Source organism: Olea europaea, unplaced genomic scaffold (assembly GCF_002742605.1).
Source record: "Olea europaea var. sylvestris unplaced genomic scaffold, O_europaea_v1 scaffold1976, whole genome shotgun sequence".
NCBI classification, from domain to species: Eukaryota; Viridiplantae; Streptophyta; class Magnoliopsida; order Lamiales; family Oleaceae; genus Olea; species Olea europaea.
In genome coordinates this window covers 19438-32247 of record NW_019237618.1, presented here as the reverse complement: position 1 = coordinate 32247, position 12810 = coordinate 19438, and positions in this window count along the sequence as shown.

Sequence of the window (12810 nt, the reverse complement as noted above, 5' to 3'; positions counted from 1 at the left end):
AAATGATCTTCCATCTTTAGCGCACATTCTTGTTGATGTCAAATTTGTTGAGAAATCATAATTTACGAAATTAATTAATATTGCATGGCTGGAACTTCCTAGGATGTTTATTTTCTTCTTTATTCCTCGAAGTATATTATATTCACAAATGTTAAGATGATTAATAAATTAAAGAGTGTGCCATTCTTTAGAAATTAAAAAAGAAAAAGAATAATTAAGAGAATCAATGGAAGTGTTCAAAAATGGAAGAAAGTAAAAAAGGCAGAATTTCGATAAAGAAAGTCGAAGCTGATGACACAAAAGGAGGCCTTCGAGGTTCAATTTGACCATCTTTTCTTTTTATATCTTCTCTTTTTCCTCTACTCTGTTTGCCTTTTTTTTTTTCACATTTCTTTTTTCCCTTATTATCTTTTGCTCTAATACTTGTTGATAACTTAAACGTGGAAAAAATAAAAGGAAATTAAAACAAGAAACGCAGTACGTCAACAGGGTATGTAAGGAATGTATTTCCATAATAAATTGGACATGAAACACGATTGAAACGTCGTATAAAAAATCAGAACTTAATTTTATATATATAATATTCAACTTTAATAGAATCATATATTTTAAAATATTGAATATTCGGTTTACGGAACATGTCCGATACAAAATTGCTAGCACATTAACTTGTTGAACGACTCTCTCTCTCTCTCTCTCTCTAGGTTTAAAGAAAAGCAGCAGCACACCTTAGTTTCTCCAGAAATAAGAAGAGAAAAAACCCTAATAAGTATTACCCACCATTTTCTTGGGGAGTGGTAAAGAGAGCTGTAGCAAACTGAGAAAAAGCATAAAGAAAGGAAGAAATGATTCGATACTCTCTCCCTTTGGGAAGTGGCTCCATTATGACCACTTCAAAATGCCCCCAAGGTATACATACTATTTTCTTTTATCAATCCTTTGATTTCTCCTTAGGTTAGCATTGTTCTACATTTTAATAAAATAATTTAACATGGTATCACACGATGTGTGAAACTAATCAACACACATTCGAACTGAAATATTACATAGCATTCTTTAACATAAATTACAAGTCAAAAGTACTTTCTTGAAAGAATAATTTTAAGATCATTTTGTGTGGTTGAATCAACTTGCTTCCAAGTACCAAATTCTCCAAATTCTATAAATCCAACGGGTCTCAATCTCAATCACAGTGGAAAGAAATTATTATCCACAATCTAAATGCCTAATTTTGTGAGTTTTCATGTCAAATTATGGTTCGGGGTAACATTTTTCATACGAATTTCACTTAATTCCTTGTCATCTTTCCTATCTTTTTTCTAGATAACAATCATTGGAAGTTATATGGGAGTTAAGAGTGGTTATAGGGAAAGATTTGAAATCCAAAGTCAAACCACTCATTTCAACCATTTTGATGCCTTGTAGGTCGGGTCACCCCATATGAACGACACAAGATTCTTATCTTTCAATATCTTCCACTCGCACATGATGAGCTTGAGTCGAACGACGAACGACAATGAATATTACTCGTTAGATCCTTCTCAAGGTCTATTTCAAAAAATTCGTACAACAAATAGACCGTGCAACCAACAATTAATATTAGAACTCAAGTACATTAAGCCCGTTAGGAATATATAGTGGCTTTACTATAGGAACCTCACATCTTGCTAAACCCCAAATTCATTTTTCAACATTAATTTAAGTATTTTGATCTCTGGAATATTTACATAGCATACTTTAAGTCCACACTATATCCTTGTATTCACAATTGTGTTCAGTACGATTAACACAATTGCCCAACCAATGAATACAAATATAACTATTGGTTAAAATAGCTTTTCTTTCCTACTCGAATCTTTTAAATTCAAATTAGTTGCTTTGCTAGACATGTCGATCATGCTTATTAGTAACACGTTAAAGTAGCAACGCTGAAATAATATCTTGAGAAACAGTCAAAAGTTATCAGAGATATATGTGGTTATAAACCTCAAGGTCTCACACGATAAGAAACAGTGATCCATTCACTCATTTACCAAGTATTAGTCATGAAAGGGCGTAAGTTATATTTAAAAATAGATAAAAATAGATAACAGTGTACAGATCCTAATTCAAGTATTTCTTGAAACGTAATTTAAGTTTTCCTTATATTCATTCTTCCAGGCAATATTAAATTTAGAACTCAATCTGGCTATTAAATAAGTATAATGGATAACAAAAATCTATTTAGATTACTTACAACACTCTCATCTTGATATTTATTTAATCAAGGCGGTTGGATCGTGTACATAATATGATCACTTTGTTTTATCGCAATAAATCCGGAAATTATCTAAGGCAATTGCTCATGTAAATGAGTCAATCTCAACCTTTTTGACATACTTTATATGTGCATGCAAATCATTATCTCATAATCCTAACAATAGATTGCACATAAACTCAAAATTATTCATCTGTTGGCATACAAACCTTAATCAAATGTTTTCTAATACACTAAGTATCATATTCTATGCAAATCTAGAGATTCAACATTAATAAGTATATTTCTAAACATATTCAGAGTATAATGATTACTTATCATCTTGTGTGTAGGTATATTGCAAATATACTATTTTGTTTATGTTTCTTAAAGAAATATAATCGGGTGTTTGGTTCTATGATGATACTTGATATTATAAATGCATAAGATAGTTGTATAACTATCAAGGATTTCATATTCTCAACCAGTATAATTAGAAGCTCAATACATCTATACCAAAAATTTCTTCAGCTACCAAGATTTGCTTCTTGCTACTCTATAAAGCAAAAGTACACAAGTCTAATAGCTATTTGTGTTTGACTAACTTTCATTTTTAGTTGATATTTGCATATATATTCCAATCGCAAGTTATTCCATCGACAACAAATAGTATAACTAACAGTAGCACCCTTCAGTATCACAATACCATTTTTAAGGATAACATTGATACACACTGACTAGATCCATGTCATAACAAACGTTAGGGTAAGTATACATCATAACATACTTCTAACAACTAACCGTAATAGATATGATTCTTTAGATATTTTTTTGCATACTTATGGAGTCCTTGAAAATATATGAAGACTTATATGATCACCCTTCGAGATAGGTATATCAACAGGTAGCAATTCTATAGCTATAAATATTCTAGAATTTTTATATTATATCTCTTATGATAGAGAGAGAAGATTAGAATAATTTTTTAACACAAAATATCCAATTCCTAAACCTATGTCCTTCATCTTAAAGATTAAGGACAACTATTTCAAAATATTCTCAATACACTCCTCCTAATGCTTAGCCAATACAATGTTATCAATATCAAAATTAGAATTATAACCTATCATCAACATGATGATATTTTGTACGACATTTAAGCCCTGTTAAAACTCAAGTACCACTATTAAGATGACTGCATTAAGCTACAAGTATAGCTATAAAGTCACCACAATACTATAAAGCTTCAACATGAAAGTTACAAGTCGATCCATGTAGATCCTTTCAATTAATTCTCAATTGAGAGCGAAAATACAATCTCTAGGTCTACTTGGTATAATCTAAATTTAAACATATTATCACGGCTAGCATTGACATATAGAAGTGAATCTCACACTACAACAAAACTATGATTTAACGATAAGATTTTTGCGACATACTAAAAGTTGTCGCAGTAAATGACTTAACGCAACACATTTTTAAAGTTTGTTACGAAGATTTTGATGAAAAAAATTATTGTACCAAAAACTATAAGACGACATAAAAAGATGTCGTGAAAAGTGAGATGTTGCAATAAATAATAAAGAATGTCGTCCAAAATATGAGGGAAGCAAGGTGCCAAAATATTTTTGGTGGGAAATTTATGACGACAAAATTTTTTTCTTGCAATAAAATGCTTGTGATGCAATAGGGCCTCCTTTTGGCAAAAAAAAAATATTTGTTGCTAAAAATTCTATAGTTGGAGGAAAAAAAAGTCAACAAGAAAATAACTTTTTTGCAACGGACAAAAAATATTGCAGTAGATTTTTTACAATGCACACCCATATATGTAGACTCTAATATTGTCGTAGAATTTAAGGATACTACAACATGCAATGCATGCCGCAAAAGACCTCAAATGTAAGTTGTTGTAAAGTTTTTACGATGTAACTCATTTGTTGATTTTATTTTATTTTGTAACATTCTTTGCTTGATGTCTTAATTTTTTTCTAACGTTATTTTTTTCTTTAATTTTTTAGTAAGTTTTTGTTTTTTTGTCTAGCTAAATTTGAATGTGTAATACAAATTTTAAAATTTTGTATTATCTTTTATCAAGAGCAAAAATTTTATAATAAAAGCTGTATAAAATTTATAAAAAAATTTATAGACAAAAAAATTAAGAAAAATGCATTAGACGATTAAACTTTCATTCACATAATAACTTGCAAAAATAGAAATACTAGGTCGAACCAATCCATAAAGGAAAATAGTTGTTTCAACAATTAAAGAAAATAAATAAATAAATCATAATTCATATATTATCAGTAGGTGGTGGCATGCTAAATATTGTTGCCGGTTCAGCTTGTTGTGGAGACATGCCGAATTGACTAAATGTGAACTTAAGCATTAGTGCCTCAAATTGAGAAATCTTGGCAGGCATATCCAATAATTCTTGCTCTTGCTTTTGTATTTGCTCTCAAAGGGCTATTGATTTAGTATCAACCAATGTCAAACAAGCAGAGTGGCTTGAGACGGTTTGGACCATGTCCAAGTCCTCTAATGTAACCCCTAGATTTTCCTAAAACCTCTAGATTATTATAATTTTATGTAAACTAGAACGAATTTTCCAACTGGCATTTTGATGTAATGGTTCATTTAGCTATCCACCTACCCAAAGAAGCAAAACTTAGAGGTCCCATTGCATTTAGATGGATGTACCCAATTGAAAGGTAATTTCTAATATTGCATACATATATACTTGTTCATTGACTTATTATTTTCAAAACTTTTCATGCAATATTTGATGATAGAATATTAGGTCGATATAAGAGTTATGTTAAGAATAAAGCTCGACCTGAAGGATCAATTACTGAAGCATATATTATTAATGAGTCTTTGAATTTTTGCTCGATGTATCTCAATGACATTGAAACAAGATTTAATCGACTTGAGCGTAATGACGATGGTGGTACTTCATCTACAAGCTTGTCAGTCTTCTCTCAAAATACTAGACTATAAGGTCATGCAGAACCAAAGTTACTTTCAAAACAGGAAATTGATAAAGCACATTGGTATGTCCTAAATAATTGTGATGAAGTTCGGCAATATTTAGAGTAAGTTCTTAATCAAGTTTTAAATTGTTTGGCTATTAATTATTAATGTGTTGTAGTATTTAATTGCATCCCCTTCTGCAGTGAACACATGGAGCTGTTGCAACAAAAAAAATCATAACAATTTGGAAAAAAAAAAAAGAAGAATTGTTTCCCGGATGGATTGCTTCACGTGTAAGTTATAATACGTTTCTTATTTATTTATTAAAGCAACATAATATTCGTATATGAAGGTATATTGATTAATATGTTTTTATTAGCACAGAGAACGAGATTATATAATCAAAACGATTCAAGTGTAAGCAAAGAATTGTATGTATTAGCATGTAAACCGGATTTAAGAATATTTTCCTATTCGGGTTGTATTGTTAATGGGGTACAAATCCTTTGTTAAAAATCAAGATGATTATCGTACAACACAATATAGTGGAGTGATGGTGCCGGGAGATGAGAACATCAACTTTTTCGGTATACTGTGTGATGTTATTAAGTTGGTATATATTTTTTACTATTGCGTCACTTTGTTCCAGTGTAATTGGTACGATAATAATCCAAAGCAAAAAAGAACAGTCGTAGATTATCATCTTACTTCTATCATTGTGAATCACAAATGATATATGGATGATTCTTATATCCAAGCACAACAAGTATTTTATATGGGTGATCTTTTGTTGGGTCCACAATGAAAGGTAGTCGAAAAGATACAACACAGAGGCATATGGGACATTCCTGAAAAATATGATGGCGGTAGTGAGCAAGTAATATTTTACGAAAATGAATCATCAGATATTGTCTTGCCAATACAATAGGAAGATCTTGACACTCAAGTATGCCATAGAGAAGATGTTGATCCAGATATTATTGAAAACGAAGCACTGCAAATATATGTGGAATCAATAAATAAAGGTTTGAATAATATACTTCAGAAGAGGAAAATGATACATTGAATAAATATTGCAGTGAAGATGAGAAATCTATAGATGGTAACGATAATGATGATGGTGGTGATAATGATATTGGTAAGTAAAACTTTCTTTATATATATGTGTTCTTTTTTTTTTTTTTTTTTGGTGTAATGTTTTTCTATTTTATTTTTTAATGATTACAATTTTCCCTTTTCTCTACAGATTCGAGTACTGATGATGCATCAACCGATAGTTGATAAGAATTTTTATTCACAATTAAGGTTAGACTAATAGACTAATGAGATATATTTGATTGTTTATGGTGATGGTTGTTGATCTTGTGCTAATATTCAATGTGAGATATTTGAAATTTTTTTTAAGCTAATATTTCATTACCTTTTATATGTACATGTTTGACTAAAGTTATGGAGCTTTTCTTTGCAGGAATTATCATTTAACCAAAGAACATATTGATGGCCAGTTGAAAGCATATCTTAAGAGTGAAGAATGTTATTTGGGTGTCTCATGAGTTTTTGTTATTTCTTCCATATTTCTAGTTCTATTTCCTAATTTTCAAGTTTGGTGAATCATTCTAAGTAGTTTGACATTGAAATTACTAGTACTATAGTTTATTTGTATTTGCTTTGATTTTGGAGGTAACCAAATTTGTGGATAATACCTTGATCTACATTTATTTGGTTGACGTTGATATGATTTTTTTTCCTATTTTAGTATCAATTATTTTTCAATAATTGTGCGTTGAAGCATACTCTTCATAAAGTCACGAGTTATTTCTAGTTAAGTTAAATTTTCATATAAATGTGCACCACAATAACGATTCCATTGCCTTGAAAGAAATCGAAATTTGTGTTTAAAATAGAATCTATGACGTACGTAAATAAAAATAGAATCAATTAGGCAGCAATTGTACATGCTTGAAGCGACAAATCCTTTGTGTTGCGGAACAAATTTAACTACAAGAACAAATTGACGCATAAATAAAAGATCATTGTCACAAAATACTTTTCGTAATAATATTCTATTTCGTAAAATAAAATACTTGACGTATATAAATAATCACAAAATAAATTAGGCAGCAACTATACTCATTGCACAAATGATGGCGCAATAGACTATTAGTGTTGCGAAATGAATTTAAATACAAACATCAATCGTTACATAATATATTGCACTACAAATATTGAATTTATTAAAATACATTGTAAAACATATTTCACGACAAACATTACTTTTTATTAAAAATATATTACTACGTGTATGTGTTGTTACAAAATAAAATAGGTAGCAAAAGTTACATCTTTAAAAGAATATTCGCAATAAATATTATTTTCGTAAAAACTTTATTGGAATAATTGTTATAACAAACTTTTGTGTCCCTTTTGTTCGAGACATATACGTGTCGTGAGGACGTTATAGTTACAAATATCGTGCTGCTATTTCATATATTTTGCGGCAAATAAATAATGTTGCGATTTTGTTAATGCGATGAACGGTGGAAAGTGGTCGCAAAATATATTCGGAAACTCAACATTCGCAACAAACATATTTCTCATAAAAAATTTATTGGAATATTCGTTGTGACAAACGGACTTGTCGCTCTTTAAATATTTTGTGACATATATACATTGCGACGACATTATGGCTACAAATATTGTATTGCCATTTCATATTTTCTGTGTCACACAAATGAATCGTGATTTTGTTAATACGATGAATGGTCGAAAATTGTCGCAGAACACATTTTGTGACTTACATAGAGAGACAATACCTACAACGAACGTATCGTCGTCGCGAAATTATTTTTGCAACAAAAACTCAATTCTTGCGGCAACATTTTTTTTGTCGTGAAATCGGTTATTTTTTTTAGTGTCACTATCTCATTACACTCATATTAAGCCCTTATTTGATTCTGATTCTTTTAAAAATTCCTTTTCAACCACACAGTGTTCAATAAAATAATATTATATGCAAATTCAAAATTTTTCTTTAATTTTTAATCATACATTCTCTATCAATCTACTATTCAAAATGCGTTATTTCCCCAAAAATGAGGATCATACAAGGGCTACATATTAACCTTTTTCCTAAAGAATAATCACTATTTATTATTAACTCATTAGTCATCCACTTAATTTTCAAAAACCTGAATGTTCTCAATAAACTTTGCATCTAATTATACTTAAATTAGATTGAATTTCTATACTTCATATATACATCCATCACTTTCTTCTACTTTTCCTCTTTATATTCATATGAGTAAGGGATTTTCTGAACCAAGAATCATTGAAAATAAATGGCTCCCACTTAAACATATTACTCCCACTTGAATTGGAAGCTTAAAATAACTCCCATGTAATTAAACTGATTCAACAATACTCATAATATTAATTTCACTAATAGTCTCTAAACATTTCTTTCTTACTAAGAAAAATATCAAATATCACATCTTGTGACCCGATATCCATAAAAAAAAATCTCACTTAAATACTCTTTGGATTGTCATGGGTATCTTAGAGAGATACATCCCGTTCTTAAAAAACTCATACTTTCAAACTCATTTGGAAAATCAAAGAACTTACATTGTCGATTATGAACATAAGATAACGCATATTTGGTTATCTAGATGTCCAAAACTTGTACAATTTTGAAGGTACTAATATTGAGATAACTCAATTAAGTGATAGGTTGCAATTAACCAACACTCTTCACAAAAATTAATAGTATATTAGATTGCGTTATCTCAAGCCTTATCTAGTTAACAATACTCCATTTGTTCTACCTAATAGACCATATAATTTTGATGAAAACAAAATAGTTATTCTATTAAGGTTCTCTCTTTTATTATGTAGATTATTGAACTCTTATGATAGAGATTCACGTTCTCAAACATTTCTCAAAGTCTTCATTTCCATGATCTAATTTTCTTTTGCACTTCAGAAAAAGTGTAAATCAATTCATTGTCAAAATCAGAAACACAACTGAAATACATGAATCCATCTATAAATGTAAAGAAAAATGAGTTCTATCTCTGTCTTTCTTAATCATACCCCGTAAAGAAATTTGGACAGATTGACTATATAGAAGTTTAGCTCTTATAGCCTTGAATGATTTTCACAACTCAAAACATCAAATCATTACACAAACATCGAGAACCATAATGAAAATCATCATTGTGAGTATGAACAAAATCACCATGAAAAAGCTCAAGTTAGAGACCATTCTTAGAAGAATAACAATCGAGATCAAGTTTAGTGGAGTCTTCGATACTATCGTAATATCAAACATGAGGTTAGTTTCTACACCTCATAATACTAAGTTGCATTACCAATCATATAAACCTCCTTCCATCTTCATTATTGGTATATATCTATTTTGTACAAAGTCAAAGACTTGACAATGGATTAAAGATACATCTTGATCTCACATAAAGTGGGTTTTCAAACTCTTCAATCCACTACCCACATAGGATGAGGTCCAATATATAGTGTTTGACGGGTAAACAATAATAGAAGGAATACATTCAAATGCACTATCATTTAACTTAAACTCTTTAGAGCTAAGTGATTCAAAACCACATATTTGTAGCACTATACCTTTATAATATTAATCATCTATCAAAACCAATTTCATCTACTTACTATCCAATATGTTCTTCTTGGTCCCTTTTCCAGTCTCCTCATTTATCCTACATTTATTCCAACTCATTTAACACTTCGACCCAAAGGGAAGAATACGATCTAGAACATTGTAACACAAGTATGTCCTCGAAACTTGGCAACACCAAATTGCGCATCTTTTAACTCAACATAGCAGATATTGTTAATAAATAAAATTGACATTTCAATTTATAAGTCACATTAACCTTCAAAATTTTCTATCGTTGAGAAGAAATTAGTTTTAACTTCATGCTCATCTGAAAAAAGTGACCAACTAAAAACATCAACACTAGGTTAAACATCTCATCTTAGTCACATTGGAAAATAAAATCATCTATAACAAAACTTATTAATTCAAATGCTCAAACACTAGAGTCTATATTTTTTCGTACTTGATAAAGTTCTTGATCTCCATTCTCTAGAGTAGTGGGACCCACATCAGGTCTTCTATTGGGTAGTTGACGCTTTCCAAAGCATCATGTTGTTCTAATAGAACCAAAATTTTATCATGCCAAATGTTGTCGCATTTAACTTATTATTCTATTAAAGGTTAATAGCTATAGATTTTTTATGCCATGATCTATTAAATTTTAGAGACATTTTATTCTCAATCAATGTCCATTTATGCACATATACCTCTTTTTTGCATCAATACAAATTAACATATACAATATTTTTAATATTAGGGACAAAGTCGAAAGTTTGTTATGTTCCCAAATCATCATCTGCAATACTATTGTTTCATTATCATCAACATATTTTTCATAATGAAAAATTCCATAAGTTGTAAGAGAAAATTACAAGAACTCTTCCAACCTTAGAACTCCCACCCAGTTAGTGGATCAAATAGTTCTAGTTGAGATTTTCTATAAACAATTTAATTATCAAACTATCACTCAATTGACAATCAACATGTCTAAATAAGAATCTCACTAATTTTACTGACCTTATCATTTATAATAATTCACAAATTAACAGATATCAAGGAATTTTATAAGCCAATTTCATAATGTGCAAAAAGCATAAATATGTATATTTACCTAACTATGGCATGTATCATGATATCATAAATTAATTCTTTTTAAATATAATTTTATATATAATTGAATAATAAAACTCACATCATTTAAGTACTATGCAGATCCTTAGCTTTGCTTCATCTATGCTACAACACATACCAACGAAATGGGAAATAATATCAGAACTCTCATATTATGTTTATTGAAAATATAGAATGAGCATGGGGTAATAATTCCATATTGATCCGAACTAATTCACATGCTCCCATTTTTAATAAGATTCCAACTAGAAGCATACAAGTACTATAATGCGCTTCTCCATGGGTATTTGGTAACCATGTATGTAGGGGTATAATTGACAATTTGATATCAAAAGGAATAAAAAAATCCAATATAAAATATGATTTCCAAGTCCACATGACAGGACTAATCGGCTAATATTTCTAAACTTAATGTTGGTTCATTAGAACCATATAAACTGATACCCAGAACTCCCATTAAAGAAAAACAGAACCCCCATCATGTACAAAATAAATTTGGTAGTTGAGTACAGATTTTTTTTCCTCCCCACATTGATAGAAGTAGATAAATGGGAATTAATTCTAACTCCCATATGAGAAAAAAATGTAAAGGTCCCGACAAGAAAATAATCCTATTTGACCACTGTACATTGCTAACATCAAGAATGAAATAGTCCAGAATCTCAAGTAACTGGCTGAGCCACAAAAGTAGCTAAAGTAGTGATGAATCCCATCAGTAAAATGGGTCCTATAGAAAGGCCATCTATTCCTAATCTCCAATGGAAATAATAAAAAATTGATCCATTTATAATCTGGATTAATGGATCGCCCGATTGGAAATGATAACAGAATGCATAAGTCATTATAAGAAGTTCTAAAATACATATACATATAGTATACCAATAAATTACCCTATTTCCTTTATGTGGAGGAAAGAAAATTAAGGAATCCGCAGATATTGGCAAAATAACAATTATTGTTAACCAAAGAAAATGATTCGTGGTAAAGACAAGATACACTTGGGCTAGAAAAATCCGTGCTCAAAATATAACCAAGGAAAATGATTCGTGGTAAAGACAAGATATACACTCGGGCTAGAAAAATCCGTGCTCAAAATATAACCAAGGAAAATAATTCGTGGTAAAGACAAGATATTCACTTGGCCCAGAAAAATCCGTGCTCAAAATATTTTGAGCACGGGTTTTGTCGGTAAAAAAATAAAATAGATTCAAGTAGAGTTTTCTAGAATGTATCAATAAGTTAGACCCATACTGCGAGTTGTTTCATGCCATAAATAAACTCGAACACTCAAAAAATATGTTGAACATGCAGATTCACATCTCTTACAACCAACATAGTCCTCAGTCCTTGGGGCGGATGCAATTTGTATAGCTTTACATCTGTCCCAAGGTATCAATTTTAATACATCGGTGGGACACGCTCTGACACATTGAGTACATCCTATTCATGTATCATAAATCTTTACTGAATGTGACATAGGATCTCTACATTTTTTTCGTCATAAATTTTTTATCTAATAAACTTATAAATGAATCATATATTTAGATACTAGAGGAATCAATAAGTGATCAAAATCAATCTATTTGCGGATTGGTTTATGAAAGAAGGCCAAAATACTTTGATTTCTTATGCTTTTGCAACCACGATCCTACCTTACGCATAGCAAACCTACTAATTCAAATTAGTTTTAGAATAATTTCTGAATATTCAAATTTCTATTTATATAATTTATACTATTTATTCAACAAATTGGATACTAGTTGATTTTCTATTACGATAAATTGATGAAACAATAGCCGGTCCAATAGTTGCTTCAGCGGCTGCAATAGCTATAACAAAATGG